Source organism: Hakea prostrata, chromosome 9 (genome assembly GCF_041222555.1).
Source record: "Hakea prostrata isolate BN-2017 chromosome 9, UWA_Hpros_2, whole genome shotgun sequence".
Taxonomy (NCBI): domain Eukaryota; kingdom Viridiplantae; phylum Streptophyta; class Magnoliopsida; order Proteales; family Proteaceae; genus Hakea; species Hakea prostrata.
The window spans coordinates 45,776,334-45,803,961 of record NC_142608.1 but is presented as its reverse complement, the minus strand read 5'-3'; the positions used below and the strand labels follow the sequence as shown (position 1 = coordinate 45,803,961).

Here is a 27,628-nt window from a genome sequence, read left to right as displayed (position 1 = left end):
TGGGTGGGGGTAGTTTTAATCTTTTAATCCCCGAAAAACTTCCTAGTTCTCCAAGAAATTGTCCAAAAGAAGGGCATACCGTGTAGTAATGTAAGAAATTCCCGTTTTTTGTCTTGTCACGACTCACAACTCGCAAGCAGTCTCTGCAATTCCTTCTTATTGTCCGTTTTCTTTCTTTTCTCACGTTCGTACGAACAGTAACTTCCTCTTCCACGTCTCCTCCACTGCTGTCGGCTTTTATCCGTCTGTTCGCATTCTAACGCTGTGGCCTCTGAGTTTTCTCCACGATATAAGTACCCTAGAGTGTTCTATTGAAGTCTTCATTCCATCTTCGTCTCATTTTGTTCTCTGCTGCAGAGCGATAGCAAGAAACTATGGGAGCTTCGTCAAATGATGGAGACCTCGTTCTCTCAAACCATTTCGGCTCCGTTTTTGAGCCTTTGCGTGATCGAAGAAATTCCAAGACTGTTCAAGACAACGTTCATGGAGGCATCTTTATTGAACCGGTGGGACTATAGCTTCCAACTTCGTGTTCTCATGTTTACTCTTCTTATTCTTCTTTTCAGTATTGCTACCACTCTTTTTTTATTTTGGTAAAGCTGCTGCTACTCTTCGATTTCGTAGTTTTTTCCTCTTTGGCAACATCTGTTGTAGTTTATTCCTTTGATGCGTCCAAAATCTGCTCAGCCCTTGGATCTCCACGTGATGTCCTGCAAAACAAAAGCGTCAGATGTGGCCCGACCGCTGGGGTCGGGAGTCCACCTCCGAAGGCTAAGTCAGTTGATGAACTTAATCACAAACGGCTCTGCTAGAAGCACAGAGCTAATGAATGAAGAAACGGGAAAGGTGATCTAGATAGCAGGACGCTGATAGTTTAGGTCTATCAGTATGTATCTGAACCTGAGTCTCAGATAGTATTCTCCTTGATCGATTGATCCGTCCCCCACCTTGTATGGTAGTGAGGTTTATATAGAGTGTACCTTCGAATCTCCTTCGTTGGATGCACTCGAGCCTTCTTCGGGTAGTCGTTGGATCTCATTAGTAAGATCCGTTGAACGATAGACTTCTACTAGTTTGGGCTAGTAGAGGACTCCTGAGATAACCGTTAGGTTATGCGATACTTATCCCTTTGATGATGATTATCCGCAGCCGTCTGTTTGAGTCTGCTGTCATCAGGGTGATTACCCTAATTCATAAGTAAGATTAGGGCACGCTTGCGACGAATAATCTTTCTTCTTCGGCAAGCCATCTTACGGATCCGGTTCGCTCGGGAGCGATTTGGTTTTCTCCGTCTCGACCGGGGTCGAGGGTCGGACCAGGTATGAACCCAGTCTGATCATAAACTCTCCATATCACGAGCCCCCGAGACCAAGCGTTCGGTCGATCCCGAGGGCTTGGTTTTTAACTGGGTTCGTCGTCAGGTGATGATCTCTGCGTGCTTCATTAAATGTCATATCACATTTAATGCGGTGGTCACTTTTCCTCGAGCGTTGTGAGTGTAAGGCCACATGTCTTTGTTGCAGTTGATCTGTCGTGGCTCACGTCATCCAAGCGACGGTTTCCGAACGCCTATTTCGGATTCGCGAGTTCAAACTTTCAAAACGTCTTTGAATCTTGATCGTCAATTTTGCATCAATCTCGATCGTTTAGATTCCCGAACACTCGTGCGGGAGTTTTAAAAGCGGTTCGTTGTCTTCGTAGGTTTCATTCTTCCTGTCTGGAATTTGAACCTTTGTCGTCTGCTTCGCGCCTTCCTGCTCTCAAGCTTCCGTCTCACTGAATCAATAAGTTTCTTGGTCTTTTCTTTTTGTAGTTTACTGAAACAAGTAATGGCGGACGATAGGGCTTCTTTAGTACCCCATGTTGGTGATAGCAGTGATGCTTTTGCTTCTCTTGCCCCCGAACAGTCGGATAGTGATAACAAAACCCTAACCGTCCTCTGGCAGGAGTTCGCTGAAGTTTCTCAAAAAGGTTTTGAAAGAAAAACCGAAACTTCTCCTGTCCTTGTCGAGTCTGGATCTTCCAAGATCGTTGATTCCTCTAGGCAACCTCAAACTTCCGGGTCCAATAGTGGGCCTGGCTCTGTTCCCTCCATTTATAATGGAGAAACTCTTCTTTCCGCTGTCCAAGATTTTGACCTTCCTTCCTCATATCAGGTTAGGGCTCCCCACCCTAATGAGAGGGTTGATTCATCCCTTCCGGGTGAATTTTCTCTGTACATAGATACACTGGAAAGCGGGGTTCGCTTTCCCTTTTTTAATCCTTTATTTTCCGCCGTTTTGAATCACTGGAACATTTGTCCCGGAATGCTCCTCCCCAATAGCTGGCGTCTCATCGTCGGCTTCTTGGGTTTGTGTTTTAAGCTTGGCATCACGCCATCTCTTTCTCTTTTTGTACATTTTCATGTTCTTTCTATCTCCCATCCTCCTGGATGGGTTTTTCTTTCCAAGCACAATAGGGCTGAACTTGATTGGAGGGGCAGCATCCTTGCCAAAGGAACTTGCCCTTCTAACCACAAAAGATGGCGCGAACGATATTTTTTCTGTCGAGCGCCTCCATCAGATCTTAACTTCCCGACCACCTGGAGGAGGTTTACTTCTTCGTCCTAAAGTAACCGGGGCCTTCCCTTATCCAAAGAAGACGAGGCGGCCATCAGGAAGATCAAATCCATTCTGTGGTATCAAGAGATACATGGATATGAAATGGAGTATAACTCCATCCTTCAGTACTGGGGCTTGGCTCATTGTGAGCTTCTAACCATCATCCTTTGATTTGACTGAAGTGATATGTCTTGAATTCTGATTCTTGTCCTTCTTCTTTGCAGTGCCTCCCAGAACGAACCCTGAAAGCCTGCGGGTAAAGGCCGCTAAAGCCGTTGTGACAGCCGAGCAACGATCGCCCAGGGTCTTGACTGTAGATCAAAAGGCTTCTCTTCCCTCTCCCGACCCCTCTTCCAGGGGTATCAGGAATATTAGGCCTGCAGCTGATGCTTCGGGTAAAGGGAAGAAACCAATGGTGGAGAGGGCCACCGTCTCCTCCTCCGTCCGAACCAAGAGGAGGCATGACACAATGGATGCTCCCTCCAAAAAATCCAAAGCTTCGACGGATGGTGAGGAAGTCTTCCTCCCCCAGTGGACCCTGAAGATGACCGACGGGGTCACTCGGGATCTGAGAAAGCTGCGAGTGGAGCTCTCTCAGTCTTGCTCCTTCTGATCGCCAGGAGTTTGAAGCCCTGGATGACACCTCCCTTGTGAGTCAATCTACAAGGTAACGGTCTTCTTGCTTATTTATGTTTTCATAATTTCTTATGACTTCTTCTGATGTCTTCCATCTTCCCATGGAATGCCGTGTTGAGCTTTTATCAACACATGGAAGCCTTGAGCCGTGTTGGTCGCACTAGCTCCTTGCTGCAAACTTGTGAAGAAAAATTGGTCAAGGCCAATTCTGAAATAGACCAGCTGACTGCAGCTACTGTGGAGCTGCAGAAAAAGCATGAGGAAGAAGTGACCTCCCTCAAGGAAGCCCTTGAAGCTTCAAGAATTCGTGTCTCTGCTGCCGAGCGCGAGGCCAGGAAGCAAAAGGCAGCTGCCACGTTGTTTGGTGACAGCCTTGAAATTAAGAGTAGGGATCTCGAAGAACATCTGAAGTTGGCAATCCCTAGCAAGCCTGAGCATATAAAGCCAAACCTTCGGAAGGAGTGCATTCGGAAATACCTGAACAGCGTACCTTTCTCCGAATTGCTAGGTTTCTACAACATTCGGAGCTTACCGCATGGGGCGGAACGACGTTTGGGAGCAGATCCTTGGAACGATCCCCGACTTCGACACTTGCTCCTTTTCGTGAGGTATGCCACCCAGAGGTCTTCGGGAAAGTTGGTATGGATCTCCCAGACTGGGCTTAGGGAGTAGATGATCCTTTTCCAGCTGACCCTCAATATGAGGCATATCTAGATGACGAGCCGGCACTTCCAGAGGAGAAATCACAAGCCGAGTCTCAAGTTGTTGCTGTAGAGGATTCAGCCGATGCAACTCTTGAGGAAGGCTCTTCTCAGGATCCTGAGAAAAGTCATCCCGACCAGGGTCCCTCGGGCAAAAATGAAGAAAAGGCTTAGGGTGTTGTTCCTTTGTAAAGATGTACCCTCATTTTAATGAATAGACATTTCTATATTCATGTTGGCCTCCAAATTTTCCCATCTCTTGCCGAAGTATTGCCTTGAATATCAAAGTATTAATGATAAAACTTATCACTTAACTCTTCATTCCTCGCCGAATAATGATCTTGTAGAAATATTGTGAAGATGCGTTTCGGGAAGATGCGTTAATCTTCCCCACCACTTCATTTATTGCAAAGTCCGCACGTTTACCTTCTGCGAAGTTCAAACGTTTTCCTCGCTTTTGTGTACCATTCACTTGTTTCCAATGAATCGGAAATACCTCCATTATTTTAATGGCAGTGCGACGATTGGAGGTTTCTCTGCATCAGGTGCTCGCTTCCACATGTTTCCATGTGGCATTCCTTCGACCGTTGATCTTGCTTTTTGCGGATTTCGAAGCGTCGTTTCGATCTGGGTCGTCGGTTGTCCTTAGCCTTCAACCGTCGTCTTATACCTGAGGCTATTTAAAGCCTTCGTGGGTACTCTCCATCTAACCTGACTTCTGCAAGATAGATTTGCTAAAGTGCCAAAGCAACCTTTCGTCCTTCGGCCTGCCTCCGTATTCCTCGTACTTCGACGACAGCTCTATCCATTTCCGAACAAGTGAGTTTTAGATTTCTCATCTCCTTCCCCTTTTCCCCCAAAGTAAACTGCACGGTAGTTATACTTGGGGTTTAGTTTGTTGGTCCGTCAGATGCTTTAGAAAACTAGGGTTTCCCCTTTGTTGCTGTCTTTTATTTCTGTACTGATACGGCTGCTCGTTTTTTTTTTTTTTTTTTTTTTTTTTGTATAGTGGCTCCCAAGATCAACCTAGACTTTATCAGAGCAAAATCTCGCAAGAATAGCGTTCCGTCGGTGGTGATTGGGGCCAGTGCGGTGGTTTCAGCTAGTGAATCCTCCAAGCGTAAGGCGACTACTGGCGGTGAATCTTCAAGTCAGATTCCTGCAGCTTCTGTTGATGCCGTCCCTGCGCCTCCTTTGCTCGAAGTGACCGCTCGTCTTTCCCAAGAAGATCTTGATCACTCCGTTGCCGATGGTGATGGCGGCAATCCTGCTGGTGAGCCTGTTGGTGCACCCCCGAAGGAGACTCTTCGAGCATTTGAGGCAACTATGTTGGCGTCTGATGAAGGTGTGGCCCCAGCAGGTGCTGCTCCTATTTCTAACTCTAGCGCTTGTTTGGCATCCTCCTCCCTTCCTTCTGAGTTGGAGGATTTTGCTATCAGGAAGCGCCGTCGGATGACAAGTGATGAAGCTCATCCTTCTCTTGGTGTAGTTCGTCCTTCTCTTGAAGGCGCCATCATCCTTCTCATCCTTCGCTTGAATTAGTGTCAAACGAGTTTGACAAAGCGTTGGAATGGTGTAATGCTGCACGAATGACTTCTGAGAGCACAGTTCTTTCCAAACTTCCAGATGAAGTCTTTACGAAGTCACTGGTGATGTAAGTCTTACTTCATTTTCCTCTAATTTTGAAAAATTACTTTTCTGCTCCTCGCTAACTCGAAAGTTGTTTGCGGGAGTCTTCTTTGGTAACTTCCACAACCAAGTGGAAGCAGTTTACTAGACTCGGTAGGTTGAGCAATGAAGTTTCTAGGCTTCGGGGAATCTCGAAGCTAAAGATGTTGAGATTGCTCGCCTTCGGAATCTAGCTTGGGAGGTGGCGGGGAGAAAAGAATTCGATGATTGGTCGTCTTCGGTCAGATTTGGATGATGCCAGGGAGAAGATCCGGCGACTGGAACGGACAGTTGGAAAGTCAGGAGCTAAAGGATCTAAAACATTACCCGAAAGGCAAGCTGTCGTTCCTTTGCCCGAATCCCTTCCAACTGATGTTCGCAGAGCTGCGTCTTCAAGTATTTACACGGTAAGCCTTTTGTTGATATGCTGAATGCTTATAACTTGCAGGCGTGCTTACGGGATGGTGAGAACGAAGTATGGGAATCAATATTAAGGAAAGATCCTCATTTTGATACGACTCCCTACGGTGTTGTTTGCCATCTGAAGTATTTACCAACTCGGGTGTTCCTCCTCCCGATTGGACCAAGGATAAGATTGATCCTCCACCTTCCGATCCAAATATTATGCAATATCCGGAAGATTCTCCTGTTTATTCTCCGCTTGGAAGAAGTCAATTATGACGAGCTTGTGCCGAATGCGAGTTTGGTCGAGGACCATTCTTCTCTGGACAAGGCTGGGCAAAGAGTATGAAATTGCGGAGGATTTTCTGAATATCGAAATATTTTTGTAATCCTCATTTCTTCTTTTCCTCACCAATGGTTGACTCATATGTTTGTTCTAGCAAAGTCTCGTCGATCTTGTATAACTTGTTAACAGTCACCTGTAATGACTTTCTTCTTTGATCAGAGATTGTATCCAACTCTTGTAATTGTTTTGATACTTGGCCTCTTTGGATCTTACGAAGAAATAAGAAATTACTTTATCTTGAACTTTGCTAGCCACTTGAATCGTCGTTGCATTAGGTCTTAGTTGTGCCGAAACAATGCCTACACTTAAGGATTTCCGGAGAAATACAATAAGTCTGAGAAGGAACTCACTCGGGTTTTAAACCGATGCCTTATACTTAAGGATTTCCGGAGAAATACAATAAGTCTGAGAAGGAACTCACTCGGGTTTTAAACCGATGCCTTATACTTAAGGATTTCCGAAGAAATACAGTAAGTCTGAGAAGGAACTCACTCGGGTTTTAAACCGATGCCTTATACTTAAGGATAATTCAAAAATTCAATAAGTCTCGAAGGAACTCACTCGGGTATTAAACCGACGCCTTGCAAAAGGAACTCACTCGGATTTTCATCCGATGCCCCGACTTAAGAAAGTTCGAAAGATTTTCCATAAGTGTTGAAGTGTTGAAGGACCCACACGAATTTTCATCCGATGCCTTATAGTTGGATCTTGTTCTTGAATGTGGTGTATGATGCCCCCCAATCAAAAGATAGTTTGTTGAAAACCAAAATTGCATTGATTGAGTTGAAAATGATTATATCACGAACAAAATTTAAATCGTCTTCAAGGATAAAACTTTTTGAGATGCCTAGCATTCCACGAACGATCCAATTCTTTCTGGGAATCAATGCTCTTCAGCTTGTAAGCTCCTGAACCGACCGGTTTCACAACCATATAAGGTCCTTCCCAGGAAGGGTCCAACTTTCTTTGGTGACGCGGGTCGGAAGCTAGGGTGTTTCTTAACACCAAATCTCCGGCTAAGTACCGACGATTCTTCACTCGAGTATTATAATGAGACGCTATCCTTCTTTGATAATGTTGAGTTCGTGCTATTGCCTTTGCCCGAACTTCATCCAACAAATCAAGACTATCAAGCAGTCCTTGTTCATTTGCTTTTTCCTCGAACTCACGATCCCTTAACGTCCCTGCCATTATCTCCACCGGTGCCAATGCTTCGGATCCATATGCCAACCTGAATGGAGTTTCTCCTGTAGGTGTTCGAACCGTAGTTCTATAAGCCCACAGTACATTATATAGTTCTTCGACCCAAGAGGCTTTGTCAGCTTCGAGTCTTCTCTTTATTCCTTCCAGTAGAGTTCGGTTAGTAACCTCTACCTGGCCATTGCTTTGGGGGTATGCCACTGAGGACATACGATGCTCGATCATATATGTTCCACAGAATTGCTCAAATTGTGGACAGTCGGCCGAGTACCATGGTCGGTGACAATTATCTTTGGAATCCCAAAGCGATATATGATTGATTCAAGCACAAATTTCTCCACTTTTTCTCGTTAATTGTCGCCGCGTGCACTGCGCTTCTACCCATTTTGTGAAGTAATCAATTGCTACTATCAGATATTCCCGTCCGCCCGATGCCTTGGTGAATTTGCCCATGATATCAATTCCCCACATTGCAAAGGGAATGGGATTTAGAATTGAAGTCATAGTCTCCGCCGGGCGCCTCGATACTGTAGCATGAATTTGACAGTTACTACATCGACGAACGTAGTCCATAGCGACTTCTTGGATCTTAGGCCAATATAACCCCAGTCTTAAAATTTTGTGGGCCAGGGCTCTGCCACCCATGTGAGCGCCACAAATTCCTTCATGAACCTCAGCCAAAGCTGAGTTTGCTCCTTCGGGGCCTATACATCTCATAAGGGGTCCAGCATAAGATCTTTTATATAGTCTCCCATTCGAATGACAAATCTAGCTGATCGAATCTTGATCAACCTTGCTTCTCTTTGGATCCTCGGGTAACTTGTCGTCTCTTAGATATTCAATTATTGGATCCATCCAGCAACGTTCTGCTTCAATATAAGAAATTTCTTTCTCATGATAACTTGGAAAAGTTACCTCTTCAATGTAGTCCGAAGGGTCTAGATTCTTTTCCTTGGCATTGGCTAATCGAGATAGCTCATCTGCCACTAAATTTTCATTCCTCGAAATCTGAGATATCTTCAAATTCCGGAATTGGTTCTGAAATGCCTACACTATCTCCCGATATTTTTGCAAGCGTGGTTCCTTAATGCCATACTCCCCCTGGACTTGGTTGACTATAAGCTGAGAGTCACTATAAATAGTAACATCTGCAATAGCTAATGCCTTTGACAACCGAAGTCCTGCTATCGGGGCCTCATATTCCGCTTCGTTATTACTTGCATCAAATGCGAATCTCAAAGCATATCGAATAATGAATCCTGCCGGACTTTTTAATAGAATTCCAGCGCCTGCTCCATCTTTATTACTCGAACCATCGACATATACCTCCCAAGCGGTTGGTATAATAGGATCCTCAATGGTGGGTTCCACTGGTGCAGTAGTTTCTACTACAAAGTCGGCAAATGCCTGAGCCTTGATTGCAGTCCTGGGCTTAAAGCTCACTTGGAACTCACTTAGCTCAACCGACCGGGATACCATCCTTCCGGACAAATCAGGTTTGTTAAGAACTTTACTAAGAGGAAAAGTTGTAAATACCTCAATTGGATGAGCCTGGAAATATGGCCTTAGCTTCTGGCGGCCATCATGAGAGCCGAGCACTGCTTCTCAATCTGCGAATATCTCGTCTCCGCATCCATCAACACGTGGCTTACATAGTAAATCGGCCACTTGTTTCTTATCTTTCTCCCGAACAAGTCTTGCACCGACCGCGGAAAGGGATGTCGCTAGATATAGCTGTAATATTTCCCCCTTCTGCTGTGCGGACGGGATTGGTGGTTGTCCAAGTGCTTCTTTTAATTCCTCGAAAGCTTTACGGCACTCTTCGAGTCCACTTTGCCTCCTTGCTGCCCTTCGGTCTTTAAGTGCCTTGAAGAAAGGCAAACATTTTTCTCCAGACTTGGAGATAAATCGATTTAAGGCAGCAACTCTCCCTGTCAAACATTGTACATCCCGAACGGTTTTGGGAGCCTCCATATCAAACAGAGCTTGTATTTTGGCGGGATTTGCCTCAATTCCCCTCTGTGATACCATGAAACCCAAGAATTTGCCCGAGGAGACCCCAAAGGCACATTTTTCGAGGTTCAACTTCATTTGATGTTTCCTCGATCTTGAGAAAACCTCGATCAAATCTGCAATGTGATTTGCTTTTGTAAAGCTTTTCACCAGCATGTCGTCAACATATGCTTCAACGTTCTTTCCTATCAGCTCTTTGAAAATCTTGTTGACGGCCCTCGATATGTTGCTCTGCATTCTTCAGGCCAAAAGGCATGACCTTGTAATAATAGCTTTCACGATCAGTCATAAAAGCCGTATACTTCTCATCTTCCTTATTCATAAGGATCTGATTATACCCTGAATAGGCATCCATGAAACTTAAAGTTTCATATCCTGCGATAGCATCTATCAAGAGGTCAATCCGAGGCAACGGGTAGCAATCTTTTGGGCAAGCTTTGTTTAGATCCGTGTAGTCTGTACACATCCTCCACTTCCCATTCGCCTTTTTCACCATCACCACGTTGGCCAACCAAGTTGGGCACTCGATTGGTTCTATGAAACCAGAATTTTTAAGTTTTTCAACCGTTCCGAACGGCTTCATACTTTTCAATAGAGAAATTTCTTCTTTTACGTATCACTTGGGTTTCGCCTTAGGGTCTATCCGAGTTTGTGCTCTGCAATGGCCCGATCGATCCCGAGCATGTCCTCGGCGAGACCATGCGAATACATCTTTATTCTGTTGAAGAAATAACTTCAATTCATCTTTAAACTCTCCCAGCTGTTCAGAGCCGACATAAGTAATCTTTTTCGCATCCTCGGTACATAGCTGGATTTGCTCCAGTTTCTCCACTGGTTCGGGCCTTTGCATCTCCGTTTCTTCCTGATCATCTCGAACTTCTATGGGGAGGGCAGTAACCTTCTTCGGACCCTCCTTGTCTTTTAAATAGGCAACATAACACTGCCGAGAGATCTTTTGGTCGGAGGAGACTTGACCGATTCCCATATCGATCGGGAATTTGATCTTCGGTGCTTTGTCGAAACAATAGCACCTATTTTGGATAAAGATGGTCGCCCAAGAATCATATTATAGGCTGGTAGTTCTCGAACCACCAGAAAATTGATTCGGACAGTTGTTTCTTTGGGAAAACTTCCAATGGAAAGATCCAACTGAACCGATCCTTCCGCTACTGCAGATGACCCTGCAAAGCCATATAGGTGTGTTGATGAAGGTTTCATCAAATCTTGATCCACCTTCAATTTTTGATACACTTCGTAAGAAATTAGGTCAGCTGCGACCACTGTATCAATCAATACTCTATGCACTTCCCGCCGTGCAATCTCTACCTTGATGACTATAGCATCATCATGAGGTAAACAAACATCTCTCTCGTCTTCTTCGCTAAAGGTGATAAAATCTTCACCATTCAGCTTCTTCCGCTTCAGCGCCTCTCCGGCTCCAACAAATTTGGATTTGGTTTTTAAACTCCAGAATGATTCGGGCTCTGGACCCCCAAAGATGGTAAGGATCGGTGACCGAGTAGCAGCTTCAATCACCTCCTTGCCTTTTTTGGACTTCGGGGCCTCCCTTAATCGTTTTGAACTAACCGAACGATTCCTTTTAGGGGCAGCCGCGCGTGGCCCGCGTGGCTCCTCCCTTCTCCTGCTAATAAAACTGGACAGATGTCCCTGAGATATCAGTCTCTCAATATCTGCCTTCAGATGACGACAGTCATTAGTGTAATGACCATAGTCCTTGTGGAATCGGCAATACTTTTCCCGATCCTGCTGCTCTCCGGGTTTCAAAAGAATTTTAGGCGGCCACTAAAAAATATTTTTTCTTTTGAGGATATTCAAAATATCGGCCCGAGGAGCATTCAATGGAGTGTACTCACTTCTGCCGGGGGATCTTTGGCGCCAAGGTTGGGATCTTCCAACCCGATCACGAACATTCTTCTTTGGCTTCGCCATACGCTCGGGAGCCTTTTGTTCCTTATTGGAGACTTTATTATCTCCTTGGCGCGCATCTAGAATCTCCATGACTTCAGCCTGCTTCTGGCATCTCTGTACCAACTTAGCATAAGTCGTGGGTATATCCTGTAGTAATAACTCCAGGAGCTTCCGATTTGTGAGTCCTGTGAATAGAGCGGTTCAGGCTACCTGTTCATCCAAGTTTTCTATCTCCATCGTCACTTTGTTGAATCTTTTCGAAACTCTCTGATCGATTCGTTCTTTCCTTGTTTGACGATAAACAAGGTTTCTTCCGTTTTCTTGACACTGTATCCCACTCTGGAATCGCCCTATGAATTGGCGTGCCAATTCGTCAAAGTTTACGATCCTTCCCGAGGGGAGGTTAGAAAACCACTTTTGTGCCGCTCCGATTAGAGATGAACCGAAAACCACGCATAAAATTTCATCAGAATTACCTGAAACTGCCATGGTTTGTTGGTAATAGCCAATGTGAGCTGTTGGATCTCCGGAGCCATCGAATGTTGAGAAGGTAGGCAAACAAAAGTTATGGGGAAACCGATATCCCGCAATTGGCTCAGCAAAAGGAGTTCCGAATGACTGAGTAAATATCCTCAGTTATTCTTCCCTTAGCCAATTGCCCTAACTTCTCATTGATGTTGGCCAATTCTTGACCAATCTGGGTCGGGTGATCCTCAGCAATACGATCACGACCTCGATTAACACGATCGTCACGTGCTACTCGATCATCACGAACAGCCCGTCCTTCACGAACGTTTCTCTCATCACGAACTGCTCGATCATCACGAACGGTTCTTCTGACAGTGGGTGAGTGGGTTCTTACCCCAGACTCCAACCTTGTATTTGAATCGGTTGTACTCTCTTGCGGTCTATCGAATCGATCGCCTCGCCTTGGTTGATCATCAATCCTCCGAAGTCCTCGGTCTCCTTCACGGAAATTCTGATCGACATTCCGGTCTTCAGCCATTCTTTGGTCACATGGCAATGCACATCTCCCTGAGTTGTGTTGATCAGGTTCTTGTGGTAAAACCACTCGTCTGGTGAGAAAGCGGAGTGCTTGGCTCACCTCCAAGAGTTGAATCTTTACCTAATCCAATTGATCTTGGATTGTATCAGGAGGAAGATTACGTCCTCCCTGGCCTTTATCCACCTCGATAGGATTTTGGCTTTCTTGGGGAATATCTGGATTATTTACCCCGGTGTCCCGAACACCGGAATTGCGTTGTGCGGCGGCTGCTGCGGCTGCTGATCTAGTCACCATGGCTTTTTCAAGTCTTTCCCACGAGACGGCGCCAAATGATGCGTCCAAAATCTGCTCGGCCCTTGGATCTCCACGTGATGTCCTCGCAAAACAAAAGCGTCGGATGTGGCCCGACCGCTGGGGTCGGGAGTCCACCTCCGAAGGCTAAGTCGGTTGATGAACTTAATCACAAACGGCTCTGCTAGAAGCACGAGCTAATGAATGAAGAAACGGGAAAGGTGATCTAGATAGCAGGACGCTGATAGTTTAGGTCTATCAGTATGTATCTGAACCTGAGTCTCAGATAGTATTCTCCTTGATCGATTGATCCGTCCCCCACCTTTTATGGTAGTGAGGTTTATATAGAGTGTACCTTCGAATCTCCTTCGTTGGATGCACTCGAGCCTTCTTCAGGTAGTCATTGGATCTCATTAGTAAGATCCGTTGAACGATAGACTTCTACTAGTTTGGGCTAGTAGAGGACTCCTGAGATAACCGTTAGGTTATGCGATAGTTATCCCTTTGATGATGATTATCCGCAGCCGTCTGTTTGAGTCTGCTGTCATCAGGGTGATTACCCTAATTCATAAGTAAGATTAGGGCACGCTTGCAGCAGAATAATCTTACTTCTTCGGCAAGCCATCTTCTGGATCCGGTTCGCTCGGGAGTGATTCGGTTTTCTCCGTCTCGACCGGGGTCGAGGGTCGGACCAGGTATGAACCCGGTCTGATCATAAACTCTCCATATCATCCTGTCAGAATTATAAATCGGTTAGACAACCATGGATTTGGAGAGGAATTAAGCGTTTCGTTTGGATTTTAATGCATTTATCTTAACCGTAAAGTTGGAGAACTTGCAGGATAAGCATTGAGTTAAATTCGAGAAATAGAAAATGATTGCTAAGAAAGCAAATTAAGAATACTGGTTTCCGAGATTTTAGGATTCGAAATTCGGATATCCACCGCGTAAGTGCTTCTATAGCGAGTCTTTTGGTACTAAAGGCTATTGTTTTTGTTTGGTTTCTTTTTGGCTCCAAAACTGAATTTCTTATCGTTTTCCTAACTCTTGTGTGAAGCTTTTACAAATCTGTCTTGTTTCTGCTTAATCCTTCCCTTGAGTTTACACTTTCATATCTCTTTGATTGACTTTTTTATGTTGATTCCATCCTGCAATGTTGTTCTAGGCGAATGTGTATACCTTTTTCTGTGACGTGACGAATTGTTTGTGAGACAGTATGTGAAATCCCCCAGATTTCTACCCCTTTAACCCATAGTTTTAAGACCAAGAACCTGGGTCTTGATTCGGCGACAATTGTGGACCATTCAAGTCAAGCCTAAAGTATTGGAAATTGAACAAATGTTGGTAGATGACCCTTATAATAACTCAAAAACTCTCCTAGAGTTTTAGTGAAGAGAGAAGATTAGTCTCGATAGTGTAAAAAGGGTAATTTTGGAATATCTGTAGATCAGTGATGGAGTATCCCATTGACGCAAATAAGGTACCAAAACGAAGATCGTCGAAAGACCTTTCCAACGAGCCAAAAATCATCAAAATCGGAGTTCGTTTGGGGTCCAACCATGGACTAGAAGTTTGGGCCGTTTGGGTGAACCAACCCCTACCCCATTTTCTATTTAGGGGAAAAATTGGAAATTCGAATTTTTTTAAACCCTATTTATGTTTTATCTCATCCGTAAACACATTTTTTGAGGCTAGAAAGAAGCGGAGGCTTTGGGAAGAGGAGAAAGGAAGGAGAAGAGTATTTCTCATCCAATCAAAGGTGTTCTGCAACTCGAATCATTGCGGGAATTTTATGAAAGGTTAGTTTTCTTTAATCTTTCTCTTATACATGGTTTTGGGAGCAATTTCTCTTCTTTCCTTTTGAGAGATCTTAAAGAAATGCATGTTTGATATATTGGATGATCCTTTTTTATTGTATTAATGTTTCCCTTGAGTTTGGGAGTAATGGTTTATCCCCTTGCAAAAGATTTTAGAATTTGACTCTCCGGTCACACACGGGTGATTTATGAGAGTCAAATTTGGGGCTTTTTGAGATGGGTCAAATTTAATAAAATTGAAGTACCCATAGGATCCTTTTGTTTCCAATTAGATTTTCCCAAAATTTCGCTTCATTATAAATTTCGAGTTGGTGGCAAATTAGTGACCATTCACTAGTGAGGTTGAGAATCACCCCTTTTTAACCTAGTTTTTAGATTTGGGTTTTTGTGGGAAGATTTTAGGATATCCTTTGAAATCCAAATGGGCTCTAATTTGTGATAATTATTTCTTTTGCATAAATAGGTTAATGTATCTTTAATCACTAATTTGTGGGAGTGGATTCTTGGATTTGGAGGAAGAACAAAGTAAAAGGTGAGGAATATACTTAGCTTTATATTACATGTGTATTGATGTCAGTTACTTTTCATTATTGATATCTTGTATTGCTTTAGTATTATCTTGTGGTTATTTTATGTCTTTTGTTAAATATGAATTGCTATAATTTATGTTTATTATTATTTCTGATGTTGCTCCTTGCTTTGAAATCTATTATTGTTGTTATGAAATGGAATGTGATTGTATGAGAGGAGAAATATTATTATTTCTTCTACCTTGTATTTTCTACTAGGGTTGTGGGTTCACCCATTGCCCTAGTGATATTATATGATTGCTTATATTGTGGTTGGGAATGGGGAATGCTTTTTTGGCATTTCTGCCATAAGATACCAGAGGAGGCGGTATGGGACGCATTCCTATGGTATCCTTGGCTCTTTCCCGATTACTAATTTACATATTTAGGGCATGTCTAGAAGTGTTTGGTTAGGTGACCTCATGAGTACTACTACCCTTTCGGCAGGGGTATTGAAGCCGGTTAACCCGTGATGTTAGTGGCTGGGTCCTGTATGTCAAGTAGGCCCACTATCATCATAGAGAGGTAGGGTTGCATATAATAGATAAGGGCTCATGGACGCTCAAGACCGGTGAAATGACCCGTGAGAGGACATAGAGATCATCCTGTCCATTATATGTGGATGACCACTGGGTTAATGAATGGGGTCCAACAGATGCCTCCATTGAGGATTCCATTCATAGGTGGGAAGGTATTGAACCAACAGAGCACTAGGCGTGAGGGGAAATATCCGGACCATATGTAGTACGAGACCATATGACTTTGCATTGGGCCTAAGATTATCCTTGACACACGCCAGATCTTATACCAATGGTGATGTGAGAGAGTGGTGACCTAATCCCCGACCATGGCTTGACAGGACTTTACACAACAACCGCGAAGAACCCAACAGACGTGCTTGAGTGCCGTGAGGGAAGAGTGATGAGACCGCCCAAAGAAGACTAGTGTGTGATTTAATGCATGTCTACCATAGAGACTTCATGATAAAGTTAGGAGCATAATCATTCACATATCATATCATTGTCATTAATTACATTATTGATATTCATGTTATATGTGTGGTGTGGAATCTTGAGAATGAATGTGTGATATGATGTTGAGTTGACCTCACTGAGTTCTGTTGAACTCATTCCTTTTATATGTCTTTTTCTATTAGATTATACTGCAGGTTATGAGGACTTCTTTCGAATGGAGGATTCGTTGCTAGTATATCTTCTTGAAGGAGTGATCAAAGAAGAAGTGGATGCACATGGAGCTTCATACCAGTATCAAGACTGTTCTTTTGGATTGGATTCCATTAGAGAACTATTTTAGTTTAGTTTTTCCGCTGCGAATAAAATTACTCTCTTTTCTTTTCAAAACTCTGATGTTATATTTTTATTTGAAGTAATGGATGATTGTAACCATTATTTCAGTTTTGATAACTTTATATGAGAAACTTGATTTATTCTTGTCCATTTAATTATACTATATCATGTTTTGTATGGATTTGTCACTGAACCTAGATCTTGCGATGTATCACCCCCACGGGCATTCGGGTATGACCGGATCCGGCTGGGTGGGGTGTGACACAGTATCTGTACAAAGGCCACCGGCCATGCTGAAAAAGTTAACTGCACGAGTAAATCATTTGTTCTTAGATCAGTAGATCTCACAATTGGAAGTGTTTTTTCTTTCAATTGTTGCAGCTCTTTTTGGACTTTATAGACACTCAACAATTCCAGAGGTAAGTGTGTTCTCGAGATGATTCCTTGCAGTAACTATATTTCCTTCTCTCCTCATATTTCTAATGCGTAATGTCATATTATATGCTTCTTTTTGCAGACTGCGTGATCTAAAGCAACTTGTTAAGTCTTATTTTCTCCATTTCTCTGACCATTATTTCTAATATAATAATAGTTAAAATCCTTTTTATTCTTCACTGTTATTGTTAAAACTGGTCAGATGAAAATCCTATTTCTTTACCATGATGCTGAGAACAATCTTTGCTTTTCAGCATATTTATTGATATTTGTTTTGTCCCTCCCCCCCCCCCCCCCCCCCCACACACACACAAAAAAAACAGTAAATAAAAGAAAATGTGTTACAAAATTATTTCCCATGTAATTATGCAAAAAATAAATAGTAATGAAGGCTCATGCTCTTTTCCCCATTGTTTTTTCACGTTTTGGGTATTATTCTTCATTCTTTCCTCAAGCGTAGGAGAGCAATTGCTGACACAACATTGATCACTTAATGATATGCTAAATGGTGCTCAGTCTCAATATGGTTAATTCTGTCTAAAACATGAGTAGTATATATTAGGAATGTATGTGGGTGCAATTTTTGTGAGATGGTTCATTATGTCCTGCCTGCAGGAGCAGGGAAAGGTTTCTTGCTTTACTCTCGTTGCATCTGATATTTTAGCCCCTGCTTTCTGTTTTTATGTTTAGGCTTTTCTTGTGATTAGTGAAAGAGCATTAAAGGCTTGCTGAGCTTGATGGGTTCTGTTTTAATTTTTTTTTATAACTTTATTAGTATTATTTTTTTAATTTTGAATGGCCTGACTTAAAAGATTATTGCGCTTAAGAATTTCAATGGTATCAATTTTTCTTCCTGCTCCTGTAAATTGGTTTAAATACTTGTGTTTAGTATCCATCTAAGTATAGAATATAAAACTGCAAACGTTACACAAATTTACATGTGGTTAAAAAACTGAAATACTTACATTTCCTGTTTTCAATTGTTGTGTATTAAAGGAAGTCATTTTTGGTTAGGAGTCACTGCAGCCTGAGTCTTTATGTCACTGCAACCAGAGCCTCTGCCTAATTTTTGTTCTTTCTTCTACTTCTTTCAGGGACATATTTCCTTTTCTGTTCCACTTTTTGTTGGTTTTAATTGATTGATGGTATACATATATTTCAGGTATAACACACTTGGTGTACCCAGGAGCTGTACATTCTCGTTTTGAACATTCTCTAGGGGTGTATCACCTTGCTGGTGAAGCATTTCAGAAACTTAAACTTCTCCATGTACGAACTGATCCTGTATGCTATCAGTAATCAGTTCAGAAGCCATACATTGTTACTGATGTTTTCTGGATACTTTTGCTGTCTTCTAGGGGTCTGAGCTTGATATTGATCGTTTTGACATGCACACCGTAAAACTTGCTGGTAATTAACTACGCTTAAAACAGAACCGGGTGATCTTGGCTCATCTGATTCATTTTGTGGTTTTTGATTTTCTTTTGTAGGATTGCTGCATGATATAGGGCATGGACCTTTCAGTCACTTGTTTGAGCGCGAGTTTCTTCCTCGAGTTTGTGGTACGAAATGGTAATTCTTTCCCCCTTAGTAGAAATCCTTCTTTCTGCCTAAATGAATATGATTATGATGAAATTTGTCTGGTTTAAGCAACAGAATAAAGACGTCCTAATAAAAATTTTCCTGAAGGTGGGAGGGTGATTTTCTTTTATTTGCTTTATCTTGGAACCATTCAAAGAAGGAAAAAAATAAATAAGATTCAGGTTTTTTTGTGTATTTCATATGGGCGGTTTTAGTTGTTGGCACATGATTATCCAAAGAAGGAAAAAGTGAGCAAGTTTCAGGTTAAGTTGTATTTCACATGAGTGGTACTAGATGCTGGGGCATGACAGCAGCCCTTTATTTGTTTTCTTGGGATATCCTTGGCAACAGAGGCTTGCTTTTCTTTATTTAGGTAAAGCTTTTGATATGGAATTCTTTTCAAATGTCTGATCTTCTGTATAACCAGTTCAACTGGTTGGCAAGTTAGGCAAATTATTTTATCAAAATATCATATTTCGCAATTACAAAGGACTATTCAGCAGACAACCTTTCTAAGGCTCTTTTTGGTATCAATTATCATTCTCAATTATGAGGTTTTTTCATTATTTTAAGTTGTTTGGCATCTATTATCAGTTTTATTTTTATTTAAAATAATGAAAAAACTTCCAAAATCCATACTGAACTTTTTGTCTATTATGAATTATGGTAAGAATTTCATTCTTTTCATTTATGCACAAGTTTACTTAAAATTTTATGGATAAGATGAAAGTAAAATAGTCAATACACATTTTTATAATAAAAACCATACTTTTTGCCTCTTTTAGTACTTGCTCACTATTATTTACTAACAATTTTTTAGTTTGACACCAAACTTATTTTTCATTCCATAATTTATTTTCGACAAAATTCACTTAATCATTTTTCATTCTTGACCAATAATGAATTCTTGTACTTATTTCTTTTAAATAGGCATATTAGAGAATGAGAATTGATACAAAAAAGAGCCTAAGAACCCTTGGGAATCATCAAGAAAGTTTGTGCCAGGTTACTCTATGAATAGTTTTTGCCCCCGACAAGTGTGCAAAAGAGATCAATCTAAAGATCCTATGTGCATGATAATGGGATGTTAGAAGACCGACTGTTGCTAATCTTGGTATTTATGACCAACATGAGACATAGCTCAGAAATGCAGCATAATTTATACAGAAAGTGAAGGTATTTATTATATTCAAATCCAAATATTGGTTATTTTTAAGGGAAGATATATAACATTTTCATGGCTCTGTGCTGTCTGATATCAATTTTCTGGTTTAATGGCAAATTACTGAGGTTTGCTTCATTAATGTTGATGTTCTTCACAAGCTGCTGGATTAAGAGGTTGGGGTTGGTGCAGCATAATTGTAATATCTCATTTTTATTTGTGTCCGTCTGGCAAATCCATTAAGAATGTTACGCTATCACTGCAATTTACCCTCGTACTCTCCAAGCTAGGTAGTTATAAGCATACTTGAACTAGATGACGTACACTTTATTTGTCAGTTAAATGGAATCTCCACCGGCTTCTGAACAACTTATTATTAAACTTCTTTTTGAGGTTTATTTGGTAAAACATGTTGGTTATTGTAACTAGAAATTCAAGTCATTAAAACAATTATCAGAAGCATTTTAATGGATACCTTTTTTCATTGAAATTAGTTCTGGTACTGATGATGTGTCTTAGTCATACTGATTACAAGGAGGTGATTTTATACAGTTTTGTTCAAACCTTTTTCAGGTCTCATGAGACCATGTCTGTTCATATGATTGATTACATCATTGACCAAAACAGTCTTGAAATAGATCCAGATATAATAGAAAAGGCAAAGGTGAGTGATATTGCTAAGTGGCAAAGTTTTTGATGCACTTTATTTTACCTAACAATATAGTGCCTGGCCATTTTATTCTACACATCTGTTGTCTCATTTTCTGTTTATTTTCATAAAGAAGATGCTATCAGAATTTCTTTATCAACTTTTTTAAGTTATGCAGATTTTTTAAGCATGCACAAATGTTACTTATGGAATGAGTAAGTTATGCAGATACAACCATATACAAATGTAACTTATATGATAGGCAAGTGTATCTGTTTCTGCCACAATAGAATTAATTTTCTGAGGAGACAGTTGTGCTATTATTGAATATTTTGGTTTATATTTTAGCTTTCTTATTGATTTTGAGAAAGAAAGCGAAAGGTTGAACCAACAGAAAAGAGTAATTTTTTCTTTTCTTTTTGTTGTGGTCGGAGGTTTGAGAGTTGCTGTCATATATACTTAATTATACAGTTTTTCAAGCAAAATTTGTTTGATGACATTTGTATTTTGCTGGAAAATTTGCCTCCTCCATTAATGAACATTCCCTCTTTTTTGTATTTTCTGCAATTCATCTCCATGTTTGAAGCACTAAAAATTTTCAGCAACGTTTTCCACACTTGTTTAGTACGTGGCGTAGTATCAATAATTGGATTGAATGGAGATGATTGGAGGGTAAGGATCCTTGTAGACGATCCCAGTTAGTTGGGACAAGGCTGAATTCTTTTTATTGTTTTCTAAGAACATGGCAAAGTCTGATTCAGGTGACTCTTGACAATAATGGAGTCTTATGTGGTCAGGATGCCCATGTAATTTGCAACTCAATCAAGCTGCCATGTAGCAAATATATTGCCAATATATATGCTTTTCTGTGGGACATCCTCTTCCTGTATTCTCTACGTATATTAATTCAGTGGTAGGCTGCAGACCTTATTGTACTGGAAAGGTTGCTCCATTGTGATTAAGTGGTTATAGGAATGAGACTGACGTTACTTCTCTACGAAAGCAGGGGTGCTGTGTACATTATGACACTCTCCAGATCCTGCAGTGGTGGAAGCCTTGTGCACTGGGTATTCCCTTCTATTGAATATTGATAATATTATAAGCAGTGTCCAATCATAAACCAATTGGAGAGGGGAGAGAAAATTGGAAGAAGCATTGAATTGAATGAGTCCTTCTGTTTTTTCCCCCTTATTGCTAGTATTACTGCTGTGGTTTTCATCATTTTATCGTCACTATTTATTTTTATTGCTTGTGTTGACTTTGTCTAATCTTATTTTACCCACTGGAATAAGTAACCCTTTTTCCTTTTTCTTTGTTTCCTCCTTACAGGAAATGATTCTTGCTAGCCCTGAAACTGTTGTTCCAAAGGTAAGATATTGTTGTTTGGGAGCTTAAATCACTTGATGTCTTATTTATCAAATTCTTTACTGCCTGTCAATTCATCTTTTATTTTGTTTCTCTCTTCCTAGACATATACCTCAGTTCCATAACTTATATCTGGTTCTCTTTGTTTATATTTAGAGCAGGGAGAAGCAATTTTTGTATGATATTGTTGCAAATGGGCGTAATGGAATAGATGTTGACAAGTATGTTTTGGTGACAAAATATCTTACCATTTATTCTGGTCCCCCACCCTCTGTAATTGTGTTTTCAGCTTATTTCGTTATTTTTGTATAAAAAGGATTGTAATGATGATCCAAGGACGTTACTGTTCTTTTAGGTTTGATTATATCATCCGTGATTGTCGAGCTTGTGGTCTAGGCTGCAGTTTTCAGTTTGAGAGGTTTGTTTCCTTTTTGGATGTGGCTTAGTCATGTTACTGAATTTGCTTCAGTGCTGCGCAATAAATGTGTAGGACTGTTCAGCCTGGAAAGTGCAGTCGTCGGATTGAGATCTTGGTTCAATCTTGACCGTTGAAAAACAAGGGGCTGTCATCAAAATCTCGACCGGGATCTCAATTCGATGACTGCAATTTTCGCTGAACATGTTGTTTTATTTTGGATGGGTGGTCGGAATAGGTGGGGGGAGAGAAGATGTGAACAAAGAGGCTTGAACCCAATATCTTTTAAGAGTGGCCTTTCTTGGCACCACAAGGCTATCAATGCACTTAGTTCACATACTGAAATATATTGATTAAATTGATAATACTAATTTTTAAGCTCTTTTGCAGATTAATACAAACTATGCGTGTTATTGATGATGAAATATGTTATCGTGCTAAGGATTGTTAGTATTTCCTGCTGCTTGAAAATTTCCTCAATGCTTTCATTTGTTGCAGTTCTTTTACTTATGTCTGCATGATTTTGCCAGATCTTTCTGTCTTTAAGCTGTTTTCAACTCGTGCTGATCTTTGGCGAACTGTCTACACACATTCAAAAGTGAAGGTACAATTCCATAATAAAATTAGATGTCTGAGAGTTCTATTATTGGCATGAACCGTGGTTCTTATTTAACACTTAATATTGTATTCCATCCTAATGTTATGTTTTCTTTGTAGGCGATAGAACCCATGTGTGTGGACGCTTTAGTAGAAGCAGACAGTTACCTAAAAATTTCTTCTCAAATCAACCAGCCTGCTGACTTCTGGAAGGTTTGATTACTGTTTGGAGTTTTCTATTCATGTCTTCAATCTTGCTGTCACATGGCACTAATTTTTTATGTCATTTTGGGATTGTAGTTAGATGATACGATACTGAAAAAAATTGAAACAGACCCCAGTGATGAGCTGAGGCATTCAAGGGATTTGATTCAACGTATTCGCAGACGGGATTTGTACCAGGTATTGGAGTTCTGATTCTACACCTCTGTTTTGCTCATGATAACCTTGTTTATTTTTGCAAACTAATTTTTATTTTTGTTTCCTAACATCCATGTGCTGTTAATGGCAGTATTGTAATGAGTTTCCTGTTCCGAGGGACAGACAAGAGCACTTTAAACCTGTCACCCCCGAAGATATTATTTGTTGCCAGGTTACTTGAAATTTGTTCTTCCTCATGTAGTGTAAAACATCTCCTGTTAGGATTGTTAATAATTTCATTAAATGCAGAAAAGCAGTGAGGCCACTTTAAGTAAAGATGATGTCATTGTTAGTAATGTCAAGATTGATTTGACTCGTGGCAAGTACAATCCTCTTGAGAGGTAGTTGAGAACGATCCAACCCATTAATTGCTTCTCTTTTGTTTCCATATCTGTCTCTGTTAATCTTTTAACTGCTTTCATTTAATATTGTGCATGTGTTTCCTCCTCCAGCATCAGGTTTTTCACGGTTAGTACTAAATTCTCCCACTGTGGCCTAAATACCTGCAGCTTTTTTTCTTTTTCTATGGAGTAGAATAGTTCAGGTTATTATAAGCCCTTCTTGGAGCGCCTTTTTTTTTTTTTCTTTTCTTTTTTACTGTTTCATTCATGGCACTCATTATTCTTGATGACAGTGAATTTTGAGTCTCAGCAAACAATGATTTCCATATATATATATATATATATATATATATTTATTAGAGAAAGTGTGTGATCTAATCCTATCTCCTTTAATACTAGACCAAGGAAAAGGGAAGGTAAAATAAGTTTTAGATGAAGGTGGGGGAAAAAAGAATTAGAATTCTAAATTGTGTACTAGCTGCTGCTTTAGAAAGGAATGAAACTTTATAAATTTTGGAGCGGTGCGTGTTGGGTCTTGTGTGGTTGGTGTTTTCCTTTAAAGCTCAAAGGAATATTCTATATAACCAACTTACGATGTATGGTGCATAGTGTTAAGAAGCATCGTATAGATAAACTCAAAAGAGTGGAAATGAGGATGCGAAGAGGGATGAGTGACATAAGTAGGAAGGATAAGATACAAAATGATCGTGGTAGAACTGCTCTGAGAGTAGCTAGCATAAATAACAAGCTACAAGAAAGTCATTTGAGGTGGTACAATCACATTCTACAAGGGCCGTAAATGCCCTTGTACAAAAAAGTGATTTAAGCCAAATTGAAAGAATCAGAAGAACTAGGGTTAGACTTAAGAAACCATAAAAGAAGTGGTGAGAAAGGATATACATAGCTTAGTCCTTGTATCTAGAATGGCGTCAAACAGAACTGATTGGAAGACAAGAATCGATGTAGCCAGCCTCATTTAGTTGGGACAAGGCTTGTTGTTGTACCATGCTAACGTGCAAGGATTTGGCGCCATTATGCAAGTTTGCCTACTTTTCTGTGAGAAAAACAGTACTGTCATTGGTTATGAAGGGAAGACCATCTATCATAGTTGACTTGAGTACAAGGTGTGGTCATTTATTTAGGACATATGTATTGTAGTGTTGCAGACTGACATTAATCTGTGAAAATACATCTTTATTTGTTTTTTCTCCAAAAGGAGGAAGGTTGTGCTAGGCTTGACATTGGGTTTGCAAGTTTATACACTGAAATGACTTATGAGGCCTAGATTTTTTTAATTAATGAAAAGGAAAATGATTGCTGTACTGCCTTGGTTCAAATTCCATTATATAGGTTGTGCTAGGCTTGACATTGGGTTTGCAAGTTTATACACTTAAATGACTTATGAGGCCTAGATTTTCTTAATTAATGAAAGGGAAAATGATTGCTGTACTGCCTTTGTTCAAATTCCATTATATCCTTTCATAATAGACAATGGTCCCACACTGGCAATTTTCTTTCCATAAGGGCTCCTTTAGGTGACAGTTACACAGATTCCTTCGTACATTGCCTTCATATAAAAGCCCTCTCCTGTATAAAAAATCATAGGGACCACTTGGGAGCTTTTGGAGAGTGATTATGGAGGATGATTACTGATGTTGCTGTACTTTTGTTAATTGCTTACTGGAGTTGTATCATTCCTTACTTATAATGAAAGTCCAGCATTTTGTTTCTCTAGGGTTTCATTCACTCTCGACCTCGAATTTAGCTTGAGCAACACTTCTTGTGTACATTGCTAACAGTTTTTATATGACAGGACTATAATAGCAATGAAAAAATAAAAATAAAAGAGGATTCCATCAGCCACATACTGTCTGCATCTTGTCAAAGATATGATCGTGAGGGTCTATGCAAAAAAGCCTGAACTGGTTCGTGGAAGGCAATATTGTGCTATTTTTATGTTATTGATTCCCTACTCCCCAGTCAAATGACATTTATTTATTTGTTGAAATTTGTTAACAGGTCAAGTCAGTTTCAGAAGCATTTGAAAATTATCAGCGGAGGACTTTCGGAGACACAAAAGAAGCACATGCGACCCCAGAGAAGAAGAGACGGAGAGGTTGAAAGTTTGCCATCTCCCTCTTCATCTCATTGCACATATCCCCTTTTTCGTTTGCCAGCTCCATTGCCTTGCACTCATTACCTTTTGTGTGGTGCAACATACATAAGTTTACACGTCGCTTAGAGGCTGAGACAGAAACTATCAGAATGCTGAATCGTACTAAGTTTAGCCACTTTCGTCTGGCAAGTCATTGTTAGCCGAAGGGTAACCACATTCCATCCTGTAGATAAATTTGCATTATCATCTTGACACAGTTAGGCCCCCGTCTTGTAAAGGCAGGTAAAAGCCACTCATGGTGTTTTTGCCTTGGTTATGGAAATTTTGTCGCATGTTGGCTTGTTGTCCACTTGTAAGTAGCAATTAAATCCTAGTGCAAAAACATTTTCAAGGCATTTCTTGGATTTAGTTGGTGCATTACCGTGGAGATCATGTAATTCAGTTCTTGGATATAGGTGAATCAAGAAATGTAATTACAACTTACTTTTTTCTCTCTAATGATTGAAGCCACAGTCAATTCATACATGACCTGTATAGAACCTATATCTGAATCCAAAAATTTATGGCTTAGTTAACCCAGATTTTGACATGATACGTAGCTGATGGTTTTATATTTGAGTTCGTACCATTAATATCTCCTTGGCTGGTCACATTAGGGAAAATTCAAAACCTAAATCATTGGGAGAATATAGGTGTGATGGCAAATTACGTTGGATTACTTGTCAAAGATGTAAGTATTAATTTCTCATCATAATAATTACGGAACCATATTACCTAATGACTTCTCTACGTCATAAAAGGACGTTTAATGCATATTGGATAGCCTTGCAAAACCCCCCCTACATAACTCGACATAGAGAGTCCATATGTGGCTATTTGACTAGCTTGAGGATAAGTTCTTCCTGAGTATTTAATAAATGGTATAAATCAAAATAAATAAATGACAATCTAATATGCATTCAATGACAAAATCAAATAGAAGTCTTGTTTGCTCTTCTATTACTCCATCCAGAAACAGGTTTTTTTTTCCCTTAAAGAGAACAAATTGTTGCACCCAAGTGAGCTAAGCACTTCCTTTTCCGTGTGAAGTACGATCAGATCATATTCAACACTTAAACGTAATTTCCAGCCGATACTTTAGAACAATTCAAGATTTCATCGTCTACGGAGTACCTTAATTAATGTTAGCCATGGTTCAATATTACAAGCCTGTTTTTGGTTCTCTTGAATTACTTCCCCAGGTGAGGCTCGACCAAATTTCACCCACACCTGTTCGAGTCTGCCTTCTCTGATGACTTATAAATTATATATGAAAAAACACGGTGTACAGTTTTGTAACCTCAACTATATAATAAGATGATCTTACAGGCTTGATCTCTCTTTACCACACAAAAAAAGAGACTTGATCTCTTTAATTTAGGTATCATTGTGTCATTCCCAGCTGGGTTGTTGCTTGATGAAATGCTTAAGAACAGATTCTCTAGGTTCAACTCAACTTGTCCTTAATTGGTTCTATTTCTTATTATATCTTTGATAAACAATTTTCTACGATATCTCATCTTCTCCTCACGTAATTCACTAATCTTCCATGCCTACATCTTATTCCATTGATGCTGGCAATAATAAAAGAGGATAAGGACCAGTAAGAAGAGACAGTACACGTTGAAGGGCAATTTTATCAAAATACTATAATAAAATGTCTTTAAAATACTATACTTTTTTCATTTTTTTCAACTACTAACATTAAAAGAATGCATTCATATGCTAGTAAAAAAATCTTCAAATATACTCAAAGTTTTGCCATTTCTATGTAACCTTAATCAAACTCTACAAATTACTAGTCCTTGAAAATACATGGTTGCCTTAATAAAACCTGACAAAACAGAAACCTATGTATATCAAAAGCAAAACAAAGCCATATACTTATCTTGCCAACACAATTACATACCCAACCAAGAAACCTAATGTCAATGAATTCTTTTAAAGTGAGTATTGTTGGTCATTCGATTTGGTCTCTTTTTGCCATGACTCTTTGAACTCTTTAAAGTTGCAATGTTCACTC

At 40.4% G+C, this 27,628-nt stretch overlaps 1 pseudogene across 1 annotated transcript; it reads left to right on the top strand.

Annotated features, from left to right (window-relative positions):
- The first annotated feature begins 251 nt into the window (after nucleotides 1–251).
- Nucleotides 252–26,216, top strand: LOC149005326 (uncharacterized; annotated as a pseudogene). Its single transcript, XR_016175606.1, has 19 exons — nucleotides 252–506; nucleotides 16,867–16,904; nucleotides 17,003–17,023; nucleotides 18,081–18,189; nucleotides 18,279–18,330; nucleotides 18,411–18,492; nucleotides 20,237–20,327; nucleotides 21,642–21,680; nucleotides 21,834–21,898; nucleotides 22,033–22,095; nucleotides 22,483–22,538; nucleotides 22,623–22,696; nucleotides 22,810–22,902; nucleotides 22,990–23,091; nucleotides 23,201–23,281; nucleotides 23,359–23,450; nucleotides 23,562–23,577; nucleotides 25,264–25,375; nucleotides 25,470–26,216. The product of XR_016175606.1 is annotated as an uncharacterized LOC149005326 (transcript).
- Nucleotides 26,217–27,628: the final 1,412 nt, after the last annotated feature.